This window comes from Cupressus sempervirens, chromosome 9, assembly GCF_028749045.1.
Source record: "Cupressus sempervirens isolate cs-2001-9-10 chromosome 9, ASM2874904v1, whole genome shotgun sequence".
NCBI lineage: Eukaryota > Viridiplantae > Streptophyta > Pinopsida > Cupressales > Cupressaceae > Cupressus > Cupressus sempervirens.
Genome location: NC_143126.1, coordinates 19,831,633 through 19,851,302, shown reverse-complemented (window position 1 = coordinate 19,851,302; position 19,670 = coordinate 19,831,633). Strand labels below are relative to the sequence as shown.

The 19,670-nt window shown below is 35.2% G+C and overlaps 1 pseudogene across 1 annotated transcript; it reads right to left on the bottom strand.

Annotated features, from left to right (window-relative positions):
* Positions 1–519: 519 nt before the first annotated feature.
* Positions 520–1,589, bottom strand: LOC149537432 (putative carboxylesterase 18 pseudogene; annotated as a pseudogene). The gene has a single exon (XR_016356281.1). The product of XR_016356281.1 is annotated as a putative carboxylesterase 18 pseudogene (transcript).
* Between the last annotated feature and the right edge of the window lie 18,081 nt (positions 1,590–19,670).

The window sequence follows — 19,670 nt, the reverse complement described above, 5'->3', positions numbered from 1 at the left end:
CAAGAGAAAGAGATATTCAATCCCAAAAATAAACAGTAATTAAAAAAGTCAAAGTATACATGAGAAAACATAATTTTATAAGTAATGTATCTCACATGTATTTGACACAATAATGTTATATGAAGAGAATATTGTAAAGAAAAATATTTTTTTAACAAGTTCAATGGGAGGAAAAATAAATAGAATAATTTAATTATTAACTAATTAAAAATAATAACAATTATACTAGTGTCCATTCATTTATTTATATTAAAAATTAGAACTCTGAATATAACAATAACAGATATTAATATTGAGAATATATATTTAAAAACAACCTCAATTTTAAAAATAAAGAATTAATATATATATAACAAAGACAACAGAAAAAATATTAGTTTATAACATTACTATCAAAATTGAACAGTGATATTTTGATTATTTATTTAATATTATATATCATTAATTAATAATAAGATCACTGTTCCAATTTAACAGATTACAATCTTTTTATCCAACTCAATTAAAACAAACGCCTATGATTGTTTTGTTCAAGAGCATCTATTCATAAAATTGGCGAGGTCATCGAGGAACTGAGAAGACAGAGGATATCTCATCGTGAAAAAGCCATGAAAACCAGTTTCGTAGAAGAGGAGACCCACCTCTTTCTTCATCCTCTTCAAGTACTCCATGTATTGCAGCTGTCGATCCCGCAGCATATCCATCCCACCAACAACCACCAAACTTGGCGGCAACTCCGCCGCCAAAACGTCCACAGACTTGGGAGCCGTCACATTGGCGGCGTGATGATCTCGGTTGGCCCCAGCCGGCAAAAACGCCCTCCAGAACCAGTCGCAATATTCCACTGTCATTAGCGGCACGTTTCTCAGATCTCTCTCCGAAGCCGTTCTCTCTTCGCCGCCGAAAAACGGCTGAATGAGCACGTGCCCCACTATTCTCACTGGCCGCAGCTCCTCCACGTTCTCTGCCACGCGGCACCCCAGATGATGCACAATATTTCCTCCCGCGCTGTCTCCCATTAGAAAACAACGCGACACGTCAGCATTTCTCGGCAAGAAGCTGCTGCCAGCAGGGCTTTTCAGCCACGTCAGCGCCACAAACGAGTCGTCGTAAGCGGCGGGGAACTTGTGCTCGGGTGCCAGCCTGTAATCCACTGACACCACCACCACCCGCCGCCGTTTCGCCAGCCGCCGGCAAAAGTCATCGTACAACTCTTGGGCGGCGGATAAAATACAGAAGCCGCCGCCATGAAAATACACCACCACCGGCAGCGCCTCCTTTTCGGAGCCGTTTTCTTGCATGGCAACAAACAGACGCAGCCAGACGCCGTTAACGTGGTCGATAACGGCGTCTCTTGTATATACTCCGCGCTTGGGCTTTTCGCTGGCGGCGACAGACGGAGCGAGGCACCAAAGAAGCCCCGCCGCCAGGCGCCTGTTAACGGTGCCGTCATTTCTCTGGCCGAAATATACGCCGACTTTGAAAGCCCAGCAAAGCCATCGGATGCGGAGAGGAAGGCTGCGCCGAATTTTATCCAGTTGTCTGCTTGTTAAAAGCCTCACTTCCTCCACATTGGAATTCCCCTCCATATTGGTGGCGTTTTGTGTAGAAACAAAGAGCGTTTGGTTTTATAGCCCCATGCGAGAAGTCGCCATTCAATTCAAGGACAATTTGTTGGTAAAGGCTTCTCCAATAAAACCAGCACTCCGTCACTCACATTCAATGGCCGACCCATTCGGTAGAGTTCTCTTCAACGAACACCTTTTTCTAACTTTATTAAAACAGGAATGTAGTCCCTCCTTTCTGACACTTTTGGAAAGTATAAATTAAGTTTTATTTAATGTCTTAAAAAAAGAAGAGAAGTTAGTTATTTGGTCTCTACCAACTCAAACAACTTGGGAAATTTTTTTGAATGGACATTATCTTTTAATAAAGTTCTTTAAGTTCATCAATTGATAAATCTTGATAAATCTAGATTCAATGAGTGCTAAGTGTTCCATTTATTCTCATGAGAGATGGATGCCTGTATGAATCACTATTCATTATACATGGGTCAATGAGTGTAGTGTCTGTCTTTGGTTCGCATTTTGTTATCATTGCTGAATTCTTTTAGAGCTAGTTTCATGTTGATGGTTAGTAACATTATTATGAGATTATCAGATATTGTGCTATGGATTCAGTTGATATGTGATGAGATTACTTAGACTCTACATTTCATGTATGTATGATAATTATTTTCAGTGTTTGCAGTTATTAATGATGATTAGTAAGATGATTTATTATCATATGTGTTTTCTTATGGATATTTACCCCATACTTGCATGTGTATGGTGTGCGTGTTTGCTTTGTGTGTTTGTTTTTGTATGGTGTGTCTGATGTGGTTAAGGAAGGAAGTCGTAATCAACTGCTAGTCGGGATCTACACGATGCACCACTTTCTGCCATTACTTGTTTAATTTAGTATATATTGTGCTTGTACATGCATGGTTTTTATGCAGGTTGTAGGTACCGGGTATCGACTTCCCTGAATTGCCAGGATGAGCGTACTCTATCACATTATCTCAATGATAAGAGAGAGGAGATAAATTCTCAAGTCCAAATCCCAACCCTTTAAGCCATTTGTTCTAATTGGAAAATTAGGACAAGTATCTGAGTTGAGTACCTTCCGAATGCGTCAGATGATGTAATTCGTGATATAAACCCCTTGGTTTGATTTGTATGTATTTTGGCTATGATAAGTTTTTCGTATTTTTACCTTTGTGAGTCTTTGGAATATTTTATATTAATTAAGCCTAATTAAAAGATTTAATTAATGGTTTAATTAAATAAAAAATTAATATGATATTTTAATATTTATTTTATTTAATTAATTAAAAAATTAATTAAATAAAATAATTAAATTGGAAGATAAAAGTTATAATATTAAATTTGGAATGTGACAATATTTATAATATATTTGGAGCTCATTTTTAAATAAATGACTAAATAATAATATTATTAAAGCTAATAAATATTTTAGCAATAAAGTTTTAGAAAATGAAATTTAAAAGTGAAAAATATATTTTAAATTATTAAAAGATTCTAAATCTCATATGATTAAAATATAAATATATTAAGATTGAAAAGTGGAGATATTAAAGAGAGTGCATAAGACTTAATAAATAAATAAATAAAATTGGAAAGAGTAAAGTAAATTGGAGTTATAAACTTGCATGAGAATTAACATGTGTCAACAACACGGGGGTTAGTGCATCAATTAAGCACAAGGTGTCTACAATTCTATGACTCATAAAAAAGAATTGGAAAAGACCCATGCTTAGTTGGTGACATCTTTCAGCGGTTTCAAAAAGCATTCCAAAAGTTTCTTGAAAGCTTTTCATATTCGGACATTCATAGAAGCTTAAATGAAAAAGCTTAATGGAAGCCACGAGCTACAAGCTAAAATAGAAGCTTCAAAGCTTACATGCATGAGAGAAGATTCATATGCTCATATATTTTTTACTTGCTTCTATGCTCCTTCTAGCACTTCTAATCACTTGGAGGATTCGATCGGCTTGGATTCTTGGAAGAATTGCGAATGATGGAGAAGGAAGAGATTTTCTATGAACTTCTGAGGCATGGAAAATTAGCATCAGTGTCCAGGTGCACTCGTGATATTCTCATATTCCCTTTGCACTCTTTCTCTTCCTGTCTTCATCATATCTGTTTTATGTGTCTGAATACTCTCTGTGATTGAATCTACTATTTGAAATTGGAATCTAGATATTTTATTTGGATGAGAAGAAAACAATAGAAAAATTCTAGTTCCAAATGAGAAAGAAATTAGATTTTAATTGGGTTTGGGTTCGAATTTATATTAAATTAGAAAGACAAGATTTGTAATTAAAATATAAATTTTATGGTGAAAATTCGAATGATTAGATGTAATCTTTCTATCACATTATATTTTCAGATGCGTATGGACAAACCCTTTTATGGTTAAATTTAGAGAACAATTATTTTTTTAAAAAATTCTTAATTCATCACAAATTGTCCTGTCGCTGCCCCTTGGATAGACCCAAACTCAGTCATTCATAACTTTTTATCGTGATTGAATTTATTCGATCACTCCGGTTAGAACCAACGCAACTTGGCCCTCTCCAACATATTTAAATTTCAGTCTGATCCAACGGTTCATTAGGGAGATATGACCGTCGTACTGAGACTGTTTTATTTAAGAACATATATCTCTTCATTTCCCATAACCAAGAGTTCTTTATGCTTAAACTTCACAAAAATAATATATATCAAAATATGGAATAAATTAAAGATATTATTGCGATCTTCCCTTATTAGAATCTTATTAATATGCATTAGTTTTATATGGTTTATTATCTAATCTAATTAAATCAAATTTAATTAAGATTAGTTAATAGTAGAAGAAGTGTAATTAATTATTAGTCAATCTAAGTAAATGAATTTTTAAATGAGAGAAAATTAAAAGAAAAGATATTTTAATATAGTTTATATAGTAGACTTCTTATAATGTATATTGAATACTATTAAACAATTTTAGAGTTGTTAATAAAGATGATAATGTTAAGAATTTGGAGATTATTCATGTTAAAATATACAATGAGTTTTATTGATTTGTGATAGGGATCTTTTTCAAAAAACGTTTATATAGACAAAATATTATTAAAACAATTAGAAAATAGAGTCTAATGGTTGATTTTTAATATTGATTAAATAATTGTAAGATGATAATTTATATTATGTTGATTTAAATTTAGAAACTATAAATGATATTGGATTAAGATTGAATTATTATGTTATTGGTTAATACGTTTGAATACCTTAATGGTATTAAGAGTTAGCTAATGAAGTTCTATGTAAAAGTTCTCTAGATTGATTATTTATAATTGTGATAAGTTTATTATTTATTAATGTTTGTTGGGTCTAACAAACTATTAATAAATAATAGTATAAGTAGATAAGTAGGAGATAATTTCCACAGCTAGTCAAATTGTGATATGAATATCAGGATTTAACTGTGTGATTTTGAGTCAAACTCGATGAACCATGTTTCATGAGTAGTGATTCAACATGAATCCATCTCTCATGAGAATAAATGGAACACTTAGCACTCATTGGATCTAGGTGATGCTCACAGGGGTGAAGCACCGGGACTTCCCAGGAGGTCACCCATCCCAGTACTACTCCAGCCTGAGCGCGCTTAACTACAGAGTTTCCTCTATAGTTAAACCCAAAGCTTGCAACCCCATTTGCAAAACCTTCACCAAGTGTTCTGCGTTATGAACCATTCATTAGAAAGCCCCTTAAGCTCATCAATTGATAAGTAGGAGATAATTTCCACAGCTAGTCAAATTGTGATATGAATATCAGGATTTAACTGTGTGATTTTGAGTTAAACTCGATGACCCATGTTTCATGAGTAGTGATTCAACATGAATCCATCTCTCATGAGAATAAATGGAACACTTAGCACTCATTGGATTCATTTATTCTCATGAGAGATGGATTCATGTTGAATCACTACTCATGAAACATGGGTCATCGAATTTGACACAAAATCACACAGTTAAATCCTGATATTCATATCACAATTTGACTAGCTGTGGAAATTATCTCCTACTTATCAATTGATGAGCTTAAGGGGCTTTCTAATGAATGGTTCATAACGCACAACACTTGGTGAAGGTTTTGCAAATGGGGTTGCAAGCTTTGGGTTTAACTATGGAGGAAACTTTGTAGTTAAGCGCGCTCAGGCTGGAGTAGTACTGGGATGGGTGACCTCCCGGGAAGTCCCGGTGCTTCACCCCTGTGAGCATCACCTAGATCCAATGAGTGCTAAGTGTTCCATTTATTCTCATGAGAGATGGATTCATGCTGAATCATTACTCATAAAACATGGGTCATCGAGTTTGACTCAAAATCACACAGTTAAATCTTGATATTCATATCACAATTTGACTAGCTGTGGAAATTATCTCCTACTTATCAATTGATGAGCTTAAGGGGCTTTCTAATGAATGGTTCATAACGTACAACACTTGGTGAAGGTTTTGCAAATGGGGTTGCAAGCTTTGGGTTTAACTATGGAGGAAACTCTGTAGTTAAGCGCGCTCAGGCTAGAGTAGTACTGGGATGGGTGACCTCCCAGGAAGTCCCGGTGCTTCACCCCTGTGAGCATCACCAAGATCCAATGAGTGCTAAGTGTTCCATTTATTCTCATGAGAGATGGATTCATGTTGAATCACTACTCATGAAACATGGGTCATCGAGTTTGACTCAAAATCACACAGTTAAATCTTGATATTCATATCACAATTTGACTAGCTGTGGAAATTATCTCCTACTTATCAATTGATGAGCTTAAGGGGCTTTCTAATGAATGGTTCATAATGCACAACACTTGGTGAAGGTTTTGCAAATGGGGTTGCAAGCTTTGGGTTTAACTATGGAGGAAACTTTGTAGTTAAGCGCGCTCAGGTTGGAGTAGTACTGGGATGGGTGACCTCCCGGGAAGTCCCGGTGCTTCACCCCTGTGAGCATCACCTAGATCCAATGAGTGCTAAGTGTTCCATTTATTCTCATGAGAGATGGATTCATGTTGAATCACTACTCATGAAACATGGATCATCGAGTTTGACTCAAAATCACACAGTTAAATCTTGATATTCATATCACAATTTGACTAGCTGTGGAAATTATCTCCTACTTATCAATTGATGAGCTTAAGGGGCTTTCTAATGAATGGTTCATAACGCACAACACTTGGTGAAGGTTTTGCAAATGGGGTTGTAAGCTTTGGGTTTAACTATGGAGGAAACTCTGTAGTTAAGCGCGCTCAGGCTGGAGTAGTATTGGGATGGGTGACCTCCCGGGAAGTCCCGGTGCTTCACCCCTGTGAGCATCACCTAGATCCAATGAGTGCTTAGTGTTCCATTTATTCTCATGAGAGATGGATTCATGTTGAATCACTACTCATGAAACATGAGTCATCGAGTTTGACTCAAAATCACACAGTTAAATCCTGATATTCATATCACAATAGTATAAATAGTTTAAATAGTTATCAACTAATACGAACAGAGTTACTCTAAAGGAGATTAGTTAATGATTGAAGTACTATAAAAGATATTAATCAAATTGAATTGGTTAATAATTTGGAAGATTATCAGTTAACTGAATCAACGTATATAGGAAAAACTTATTTGAGATAATAATACTTGGTATTGAGGATTTATTATAACTTGTTATTATTAAATATAAATGTGAACATTGTTGCAAAGTGATGTATGTGATCATTAAAGATTTAATAATAAGATTTCCAATATAGCTTGTCATTAAATATTAACAAGTTACTATTATTGAATTATTAATATGATTATTTAAGTATTGAATTATAGTTGACTTTTAACTTACAGAATTCTAGTTAGTTATTAATCAACTGATGTTAATTAGAACGTTGCTATGGTTATACAATTATTAATTAAATCAATTAGTGAAAGCTAATTAGATTTAATTAATAATTAAGTTATGTAATAGAGATTTATTTGATATAATTTTTTTAACGAGATTATAGATTATCTATATTGAAGTTGATAGATCTTATTCTTATGACTTGAATTATGACTTTAGATATTGTATGGTTGTCAACGATGGTGACGATTAAATTCAAAGACTCAAACTTTAGTAATACTTAATTAAGTTTCTAATTGAAAACTAATAAGATGTAATAGGTCATGGATGGTGTACCTATGTTAATAGATTGAGATAAATAAAGTTATAATCTCTTATTCGAAGAATGATAATTGGTCCTCTTATAATATAACGAATAATGATCTTAAAAAAGTTGAAAGGTTAATCAATTAGAATATGGATCATAGTTAAATATAGAGAATAAATTAAAGGTCAATGATGATCAGTTTAGTGAATATTTATCCTTAAGCTATTCTTAGAATGTAATTCTTAATAATGGAAGGATAATGTTATCAGGAAACAAATGGGTTGACTTGTAGGTCAAATGATGAAACTTAAGACACTTGAAAATATACTTGCAAATAGAAAACTAGAAACTTTTACACTTGATTCAACTATGTAAGATAGCAAAACCAAAACATGTGTCTACATCGTGTATTCTATATGCTTCTTGTTTTGGGTTTTGTGTTAACTAGTGTTGACCAGTCCTAAGTTGTTACCAGAGGCTCAGGAGTTATGAGATGTGATGGCATGCTGATTTTATTTGGTCTCGATCTTTATAAGCCGAACCATGGTAATGTGATCGTATGCTCTATGAAATATTTGTATTTACTGATTGTTATTGTTCATCAGTCTTCATGTGTGAAGCTGAGATATGTGTATGAGACACTTGAGCTAATCATTTTTGAGTCATCGATCAGTTATCCTTAGATTACTTTCTAGTCGCCATGATGGGACTGGAATGTTGATTTATTTCTTGATGATGTCATGTTGTGACATGTTTTGACTCAACCATTTTGGATTCTTCGATCAGTATGATTTTGAGATATTCTTGGTTGCTTGTTGAGAACCAATGGATATTGTGATTTATTTTGAGATATATTTTGGTTATTGAGAACCATTGGATACTTATAATTATTAGTGATGCCTTCAGTTTCCAATAGAGAACTGTTGTGGTCATGATTTTCTATGGATGCTTTTCAGATGCTCATGGAGATTTGATGATTCTTATCTTGGAGATTTGATGATTCTTATTATGGATATTTGATGATTTTATGCATATTTGATGATTTTATTATGGATTATCTTTTGTGATTTTGAAATTTATGATTCCATGAGCTTAGGGTAGGTTATCTACTTGTAGTGTCAGGAAGTGGCTTGCAATGGGGGCCGGGGCCCTAAGTGGCTGCCAGGGTAACTCATTGTAAGTTTGGTTAATAAGTGATAACATTTACATACTAAATAGAGATTAAATGAACCTAAAAAGATAATTGTTTTGGTTCTCGCCCATGCCTTGAGCACTTGTACAGGCTAGGATGGGAGTAGTAAGAACGCATGGTTGTGACTGTGCATTCCGTAGTATGCCTCGTCAGTATGAGAGGATACTATTGGTCGCATGAGATCAGTATGGACCCGTGGAGTTTAGCTAACTGCTAGGGTAACTTGTACGTGATAAATGCGATGACACTTTCCCACTTGCATAGTAGGTTTCCTACATGTCTTTGTGTGCCTCTGGGAATTAGATGTCGATTTTGTGTGTAATTAGAACCTTTGAGTTAGTATACTTTTAGGATTCCTGGACTATAGAGATTTGTGCTATGTGTTATGGATAGCCTGTTTGGGACTTGAGATTATCTCCTCAGCACGGTGGGAGTGGACCACTTAGGTTCCACGCGGTCGGGTGGTAGTGTATTTTCCACTCTTATTATTTGAGATCTGTCGAAGACATCGTGGCTAGAGCATTCTTGGTTAGTATTTATCTTCATTATGTTCTTGGAGCATTATGATAGATGATATACCTTATGATGGATGTATTTATTGGTATGTTTCTTATATTGATGATTTGCATATGTTAGATGATGTTACCTTATGCTTTACTTTGCATGTTAGTAGGATGTTTTTAGGAGTGACATTCCTACTATATTTATAGCCGATGATCTCTTCGGTGCTTTGAAAATGTTATGCACAGAGGGATGGCTAGGATCCATAATGGTCTAATGATGCTATTAACGGTTGGGAGGAACCGTGCACTTAGTTTATTTTATTTAATCTTTATGATGGATGTATATGTCTTCTATGATGATATATCATGTGATTATCTCTACTTTGATATATCATGGATTGGAATACGATGATGTACCTTATTTCACATATGTATATTCTTTTAAGCTTTCATACTCTGTGACATGTACAGTGGATGATTGAGCATTTGAAAATGTAATGTATGAACATTGGACTTATCATTATTATTCATGTGGATGTTGTACTAAATGGGTTCATGTATGTTAGTTAATTTAGATGTAACTCAACGTTAAGAGATTCTTAAAGAATAAAATCAGTTATGTATGTTATGTTTACTTTTAGATGGACATTTCTATTGCTTCCGTTATTATGTACAAGTTATATGTGGTATTTACTTTCATGTTATATAAAAATTTTTTTTTACCAAACTTAGTGAAATTCTAGGTTAATTCTTTGGATCCCTTGGCGGGGCATTACAATGAGTTTGACTGAAAACTTACAAAGTTAAATTTTGATAGCAATATAACAATTTGACTTGCTGTAGAAAATCTTCTACTTATTAATTAATGAGCTTAAGGGGCTATCTAATGACTAATTCATAAGGCACAATACTTGGTGAAGGTTTTGCAAATGGGTTTGCAAATATAGTGGGTTTAACCATGGAGGAAACTTCATAGTTAAGCACACTCAAGTTGGAGTAGTATTGGGATGGGTGACCTCTTCGGAAGTCTCGATGGTTCACCTTTGTGAGCATCACCTAGATCCAATGAGTTCTAAGTGTTGCATTTATTCTCACGAGAGATAGATTCATGTGTGAATCACTACTCGTGATACATGTGGTCAATGAGTTCGACTAAAAAACTATGCAGTTAAATCCTGATAGCAATATCACAATTTGACTTGTTGTGGAAAATCCCCTACTTATTAACTAATGAGCTTAAGGGGCTTTCTAATGAATGTTTCATAAGGCACAACACTTGGTAAAGGTTTTGCAAATGGGATTGCAAGCAGAGTGGGTTTAATAATGGAGGAAATTCCATAGTTAAGCGCGATCTAGTAGGAGTAGTATTGGGAAGTCTCGATGCTTCACCTCTGTGAACATCATCTAGATTGAATGAGTGCTAAGTGTTCCATTTATTCTCATGAGAGATGGATTCATGTGTGAATCACTAGTCATGATACATGGGTCAATGAGTTTAAATCAAAAATTAGACAATTAAATCATGATAGCAATATCACAATATTTTATAATGTTTGTAGATTCAATTTTGTCAGTATTTTTGGTTTGTTTTCTATCATTCATTCTGATGATGGATCATAGAGTGTGATTCGAAATGTTGATACAAAAAATAGTGACACAATTGACTCCAAAAATATTCTAAGATATCTATGAATTGTGGATATTTTCTCTCTCTTCCTAATAACATGTTATAAGAAAAAAATTCACATATATTATACTATAAACTTATAATTATATTTCTACCCATAGATCTTTATATTGGTCATGTTTAGATTTCTATTAGTGGATACCTAGTTGATTTTATGCTACATCCACAATCAATTGAACCACATGCAGTATGCTGAAATGACCCATACCAATAGGCCACTAAACAAAACCCTAAATTTAATACACTGCCAAAATATATTGCTGAAATAAAAGAAATAATAGTGCCAATGTATTCATTCAATGAAAACCAAATTTTTTTACAAATGATATGTCAATTTTCAGCACTAAAACATTATGACATGGCACATTACAGACAACCCTAACTGGCTGTATACAATTGAGAACTTATTACAACTACAAACTGAAATGAAGAACTTGGATTGATTAGATACTAGAGACACACTGCTGAAAATGAAATGGTGAAAGTGCAACTCCACTTGAAACTCCAAATCAGCAATTAAGCACAAGTGAAAGAACTGAAATATCCTTCCCACAGCTGCAATAATTCAGGTGATCTCTCACACCCTCAAAATTTCGTATCAATTGAGAGTTTTCGTTCTCAATGGCCAATTGTGACTACTTGCAGAAACCCTAGGCTCCACAACGCACATAAGAAAAAATCAATAATAAATCTTGATGATAGGAAATGAGCCCTCAATGCCTATTTATTCTTTTTATCCTTGATAGGTCGACCTCCCTTTTAAATTTTTCTCTGCTTCTTCCAGCAACCTCTAGAAGATTTTTTTTTTAATATTTAATTTATAAAGTTACCTTGTAATATATATTTTTTAATTGATAACTTTATAATTAATTCCTCCAAAAAATGGGACATTATAGGTCCACCCCTCCTAAAATTGCTTGGCCTCAAGTAATCTTAATGCTGGATGTTGCAAAATCACTTCTCCCTCCCAAGTAGCATCTTCAATAGGTAAATCTTTTCGCTTAACTAGATACTCTCTAATTACCCTATTGTGAAGCTGCTTCTCTCTACTATCCAGAATGGATTCTGGCACTAAGATCAATTTCCCCTCATCATCCAAGGGAGGTAATACTGCAAAAGGCATCACATTCTGACCTAATGCTTTTTTAAGGTGTGATACATGAAACACATTGTGCACTCTACTATCTGTGGGAAGCTCCAACTCATAAGCCACCTCACCAATTTGTTTGATGATCTTGAATGGTCCAAAATAGCATGGCTTGAGTTTCTCTGTACCACTCTTCTTGAGAGTGGACTGCTTATATGGCTGCAACATGATGTAAACCATATCATTTACCTCAAAACTATGCTCAGTCCTCTTCTTGTCTGCATACTATTTTTGCTGGTTCTGAGCTCTACCAATGTTGTCTCTGAGAGTAGCAACTATACCCTTACTTTCCTGTAATAGTTCACCTGCACGGAGTACTCAACTATCTCCCAACAAAAAATCTAAGAAACTAGGTGCCTCATAACCGTAAAGTGCCATGAAGGCTGTCATTTGTATAGTCATATGATATGTAGTATTGTAACAATACTCACAGAGATATATCCATCTGACCCAAGCTCGTTGTTGATCTGCCACATAATTCCTCAAATATCCTTCCACCCATTTATTTACAATCTCTGTTTGACCATCAGTCTATGGGTGATAATTGGTACTAGGTGTAAGCTCAGTGCCACACAACTAAAATATCTCCTGCCAAAAGTGACTCATGAAGCGGTTGTCCCTGTCACTCACAATGCTTCGAGGCAAACCGTGTAATCTAAAAATCTCCCTAAAGAAGACCTCTGCCACCTGAGTTGCTGAGTATGTAGTAGCGATAGGGAAGAAGTGAGCATATTTTGTCAGCCTATCCACCACCAAATAGATACAATCGTGCCCCTAGGCCTTGGTCAAGCCCATAATAAAATCCATAGAGATGCACTCCCACTTCCTTTCAGGAATAGGAAGTGGTTGTAGGAGCCTTGCTGGATAGGTGTGTTCTTGTTTGTTTTGCTAGCAAACATGACACTCATGCACATATTGCAAAACATCAGTCTTAAGTCCCTTCCAAGTGAATCATTCCCGTACTAACCTGTAAGTCTTGAAATACCCAGGATGGCCTTTTGTAGGTGAATTATGGAATACTCTCAAAATCAACTGCTTCACTTTCAATCCTAAGACTAAGTAAATCATGTTCTTGTAAATGATCAAATAATTTATGAGAGTGTATCTGGTGTCGGTTGTTGTCCCCTCCACTATAGCAGAGGCCCACGTGTCTTTGGCATATTTTGCTACAATCAAGTGTCACCAATCCTCTGATATCTGAATCATAGAAGTGAGGTGTGGCCTATGGGATAAAGCACCTGCAACAATATTTTGTGTCCCCTTAACATATGTAATATCAAAATCATATGCCTGTAACTTACTCACCCACTTTTGCTGATGATCATTCAGGTCACGCTGTCCCAAAAAGTGCTTCAAACTATTATGATCAATTTTAATACAAAATTTGTTGCCCATAAGATACTGTCTAAATTTGGCCAAGGCATGCATGATGGCCAACATCTCCTTATCATATATGCTGAATGATCTCTCAACCCCTCTGAGTTTCCTACTCTCATAAGCTATAGGATGCTTGTCCTGCATGAGTACATCACCAACTCCCTCTCCAGAAGCATCACATTGAAGCTCAAATGGCTTCATGAAATCAGGCAATGCTAATACTAGGCATGTAGTCATTATTTCCTTGAACTGCATAAAACACTCCTATTTCTCTCGAGTCCACACAGATGCCCCTTTCTTCAGCAAATCTATCATGGGTGTTGCATGTCATGAGTAGCCACTAACAAACCTGTGATAGAATCCACATAGACCAAGGAACCCTCTTAACTATGTAAGGTTCTCTGGTGGTAGCCAATCAACAATAGCACATATCTTTTTGGGATCCATTCGCACTCCTTTCGCACTAATGATGTGTCCAAGATACAACAATTCTGTCATCCCCAAATCACATTTGGACTCCTTGGTATACAAGGACTCGCTCTGTAAAATGCTTAATACTATCTCCAAGTGCTCTAAATGTTCATGCCATGTCCTGCTATAGATCAAAATATCATCAAAGAACACTAGCACAAATTTCCTCAATTGATGGTGGAAGACCTTGTTCATAGTGGACTGAAAAGTGGTAGGTGCATTATCAAACCAAAAGGCATGACTACAAACTCGAAATTCCCGTAATGACATCTAAAAGAAATTTTTTCAATATCCTACTCTCAAACTCTGATATGGTGATAGCCTGATCTCAAATCAATTTTTGTGAAATAACAAGCCCCATGCAATTTATCTATCAGCTCATCGATGCATGGGATGGGATGCTTTTTCTTTATAGTTCTCTTATTGAACACCCTGTAATCAATACACATTCATAGAGTACCATCCTTCTTTTTTACCAAAACAACAGAAGATGCAAAGGGTGACTTACTTGGTCTGATGTGTCCCATTGCTAGCAACTCGTTGATGGTCCTCTCAATCTCATCTTTGAGTCATTTTGGGTGCTGGTATGGTGTGATCATGATAGACTTAGCACCTTCCTCCAACTTGATAATGTGCTCAATACCTCTATTTGGTGGCCTGCTTGGTGGAATCTCACTGAATACCTTCCTATACTTGATTCTCAATTTTTGAATATCTTGATGATATTCAATCTTATGTTGCCCCTCCTAGGTAGGCATCAAAGTGCATATTTCTACCCACTCTATATTATTATGTTTGGATAATCTCTCGAACTGCCTAAATGAGATAGTCTTGACATCACCATTAGGGATAGCCTTCAGCACATAAGTCCTGTCATCTACCACGAATCGTATCTCCATATCCTCCAATCTCAGGGTAACCTTCTTCAAAGAATGTAGCCACTGCATCCCAAGTACTATGTCCATGTCACCCATGTTGACCACATGATAGTCTGCCTTAAACTCATAGTTATTCAAGCACAAAGGTAGATCTCACACCATCCTATCACAACAAAGAGTATATCCATCAGCTACCTTAACTCTCAGTCCCTCGAACTCCTCAATAATGAGTCCACACCTCTCCACAAATCGTGCATCAATAAAATTATGTGTGGCACCTATATCCAATAGAGTAATAATCTTTTGTCCTGCCAAGACTCCTTGAAATCTGAAAGATCCCTCTCTTTGAATACTAGACAGATGTGCCTCTTGTAAATGTATCTCTGGAGCCTCTTTTTTCTCAGCACTATCTACCTCTTGGTTAGCCTCTGCCTCATCAAGATCCTCATCATGGTGCTCTAAGATGTCTGAATCTGAACCTTTGTAAAAAGCCCACATCACCTAGTTAGCCTTCCCCTTAGGCTTCATAGGACAATCATGACCAAACTCATAGTGACCTTTGCAAAAGAAGCATAGAGTGAACCCAAAATAATGGGTTCCACTTTAGTGTTCGCGCGAACATGGTAAACGTGTTCGCGCGAACGCCATGTTCGCACGAACATGCAAAATCACAAAAATTTTAACCTTTTTTCTTTTTTGCTCTTTTGACTACCATAATTGCAGGAGAATGATCTCCTACTACAAAATAAAAAATGTCAAAATGTGCTGCTCGGAGCAAGCTTTCCAACGATTACAATTTTATTACATAATTTAATCATTAAGACTTTCAAATATGAGTTTAACTCATTATAGGTTCATTACCGATTGAACATTAACCGACTTTGACACCTCGAGAAAATTAGTACATTAGGTCAAATTTTTTTTGAAAAATATGGAGGCACTACCTTATTGAGATACCTTTCTATTTAAAAAAAAAAAAATGGTTTATGATAAATTGACTTCAAATTATCTGTGTCAAAGGGAACGTATGTCTGAATTACGGTTCATGTCACTTCATAAACTATACAATATTTAACAAAAATAAATCAAACCAAATGCAGACACTGGATATTGATGTTACAAATCCAATGCTGAAAGAAATACTTCATTATCATTTCTAGAAAAAAAGTTATGTGTGTCAAACAGACTGTCACTTTTTAAAATATTTAATTTTATTATGTACCACTTTTTGGAGGAGATAAAAAAAATTGACATAAATAATTTTTTTTTTTAGATTAAAAAATATGGTTACAAAGTAGGAACAAAGTACTCAAAATCACTAGTTTATGTCATCTTGAAATTATTTATAGTTTTGGAGATATAGTCACTTGAACGTGACATTTGTTGCAAAAATATTGATTTCAGTGTCAAAATTGGTCAAAAAGTGGAACCCATTATTGTGGGATCACCCCATAGCTTCTTCCTACACAGGTCATTAAGTGTTTCCTTATCCCAAGGTGTAGCTAGCTTGTCTTTTGAGTCACTAACCTTCTCTTTACCCTTGCTGAATTCTCCTTTGTTATCTCTAAATGATGAAGAACTCTTTGAACTAAACCAGTTTGCTAGAGCTGCAAGTTCCATACTACAGGCTTTCTTTATGGCTTCCTATAATGTAGGAGGATCAAAGGCCTTTACCCACCCCTTGAGTGGTTCAGTTAATCCCTTTGTGAATAAAATGACTAGCCTCCTTTCTGAAATGTTAGGCACCATCACTGCAAGCTTCTGGAAGTCATTGATAAATAGTTCTAAGCCTCCTGACTGTCTCAACTGGGCTAATTCCCAAAAATAAACTTCAGGATTTTTTTATCAAACCTTTCTATCAATCTATTCACAAACTCTTGATAAGTGGTTACCTGATTGTGTTGCAATGTGATCATGCCATGTGTCCACCAATCATGTGTTGCCCCATCTAAGTGTAAAGTGGCATACTTGAGTGCTTCAACTTCTGTCATAGTCTTCAAAGATAGGAAAGTATCCACCTTATGAATCCAAGCACAAGCATTCATTTTTCCACTGCCATCAAATGTGGGTAATACCAACTTGTTGGTGACCTATTGCAACTCACTGTGTTTATCTACTTGCTTCTACCTGGCATCTCTATAGTTCAAGTACCTCTCAAATGTCCATCCATCTTGTACATATTCTAGTAATGAATCTCACTCATTCCTCACTTGTCGGAGTTCATCTACAATATCTATTACCATAGCATCACGTGTGCATGCTGGAGTTTCTTCTATGAATGTAGGATGTGTGGTTCTGTTAGCTGTTCCAAACTGTGTCCTATGTTGTGATCCTTCTATGCTTCTATCATCCTGGTCATTATTATGATTATTCCTCCTATTTTCCCCAATCAAATGTTGCATCATAACCATCATTGCCTGTGTACTTGCCTCTATTGACTGTAGAAGCCTCTCCTGTTGCTGTAAAGTCTCATCATCTCGCACACTTTTGGATGGGCTTTGAGAATGTCTCTCAGCCATATTCTTAGTTATGCTGGTTCCTTTGTAAACTAAATTAAATGGTGGCTAGGTAACCCTATCAGGCTGGCAGGAAACTGCTCCGATACCACTGAAATGACCCATACCAATAGGCCACTAAACAAAACCCTAAATTTAATACACTGCTAAAATATATTGCTGAAATAAAAGAAATAATAGTGCCAATGTATTCATTCAATGAAAACCAAATGTTTTTACAAATGATATGTCAATTTTCAGCACTAAAATATTATGACATGGCACATTACAGACAACCCTAACTGGCTGTATACAATTGAGAACTTATTACAACTACAAACTGAAATGGAGAACCTAGATTGATCAGATACTGGAGACTAACTACTGAAGATGATATGGTGAAAGTGCAACTCCACTTGAAACTCCAAATCAACAATTAAGCACAAGTGAAAGGATTGAAATATCCTTCCCACAGCTGCAATAATTTAGGTGATCTCTCACACCCTCAAAATTGCGTACCAATTGAGAGTTTTTGTTCTCAATGGCCAATTGTGACTACTTGCAGAAACTCTAGGCTCCACAACGCACATAAGAAAAAATGAATAATAAATCTCAATGATAGGCAATGAGCCCTCAATGCCTATTTATTCTTTTTTTCCTTGATAGGTCGGCCTCCCTTTTTATTTTTTCTCCGCTTCTTCCAACAACCTCTAGAAGATTTTTTTTTTAATATTTAATTTATAAAGTTACCTTGTAATATATATTTTTTAATTGATAACCTTATAATTAATTCCTCTAAAAAATGGGACATTACATATGCAAATTTATGCAAAAAAAAAAAGACGAAAAATCTCCTTATTAATTTTCTATATCTCTTAGGTGTACCCATTGCATACTAAAATGTGATTATTAATTTATTTAAATTTATTTTATTAATTAATAAATAAGAATACAATATATTTATTAAAAAAATCACAAATACCAACAGATTCCAAATGCATTTTAGCCCCATGATAGCCATTTCGTTTCTTATCTATGTGCATTGCTCATTAGAAAACCTGAAATTCTTATATAAATGATATCTTTTGTATTAGGAAGACTCTTAAAGCTTACATCACTTTATTAAAATTTCCCATAGAATAGAAATTGATCTCCCATAAATTTTTTTCATTTGATGAGATCAATAAAATTATAAGAAGAGCATAAAAAAATCCAATCTCCTACACATAAAATGTGGAGAGGGGAAACACGGGTCTCTAAAGCAATGAAGATGGAACATACCAAATTAGGTGGTTGAATGGGTAACTTGTGTCTTGTAATAAGTTGAAGGAATAAAAAATCGAACAATCAAATTCATTTAGTGCCCATTTGGTAACTACAAGCATAGGAATGGAAAATTAGAATGGAAAATAGGAATGGGAATTGGAATGGGGAATGAGAATGAAAAATAGAAATTCCAATCCTCTTTGGTTCCCCTAGAATTTAATTGGAAAACCTAAAAGAGATGTCATTGAAGAGAGGAAGTTGAAAGAACTACAACAAAAATAGGGCATCAAATTCCCTAGTTTAGACTTCCACACTAGCAATGACAAGTAATGTATGTTGAGTTTGAATCTAAGCAAGGCAAAGGTGATGTAGATAATGTGGTTAGGTACTAAGGTAAAAATCATGGTTCTTTTCGTTGATTGGGGTGAAGTAGTGAGCAAGGTCGACTTTAATGTAATCGGATTTGAACCATTCAGGGTTATTGCCTATAAGGTTAGCCTTTACAACAATTGATAGCCAAATTTTTTACTGTGATTTTTGACCGAATTTATGACTGTGACTTTTATCAAGTTGGCCTTTACAAAAACTAAGGCATAATGTTTCCAATATATTTCTTGTTTGAATCTCTTATGTGTTGATAATGTTTCAGAGGGGTCGATTAAGATAGTGGTCATGAGTTTGAAGAGCAAGAGTGTTTTGGGTAATATCTCTTTCACTATACATCTATGTCATAGTCTCATTCAAGGCTAAAGATGGTGATTTGTGTGTGGAAACCCTTCTCATTCCTATTATCCTTTCCAATAACAAGTATTTTTGGTAATGGACCTATGCTCATTTTGGGACTAAAATGGGAATACATATGCCTATTCCCAATCCCCATTCTACGAACCAAACGAAGAACACAATCAGATATTCCAAACACC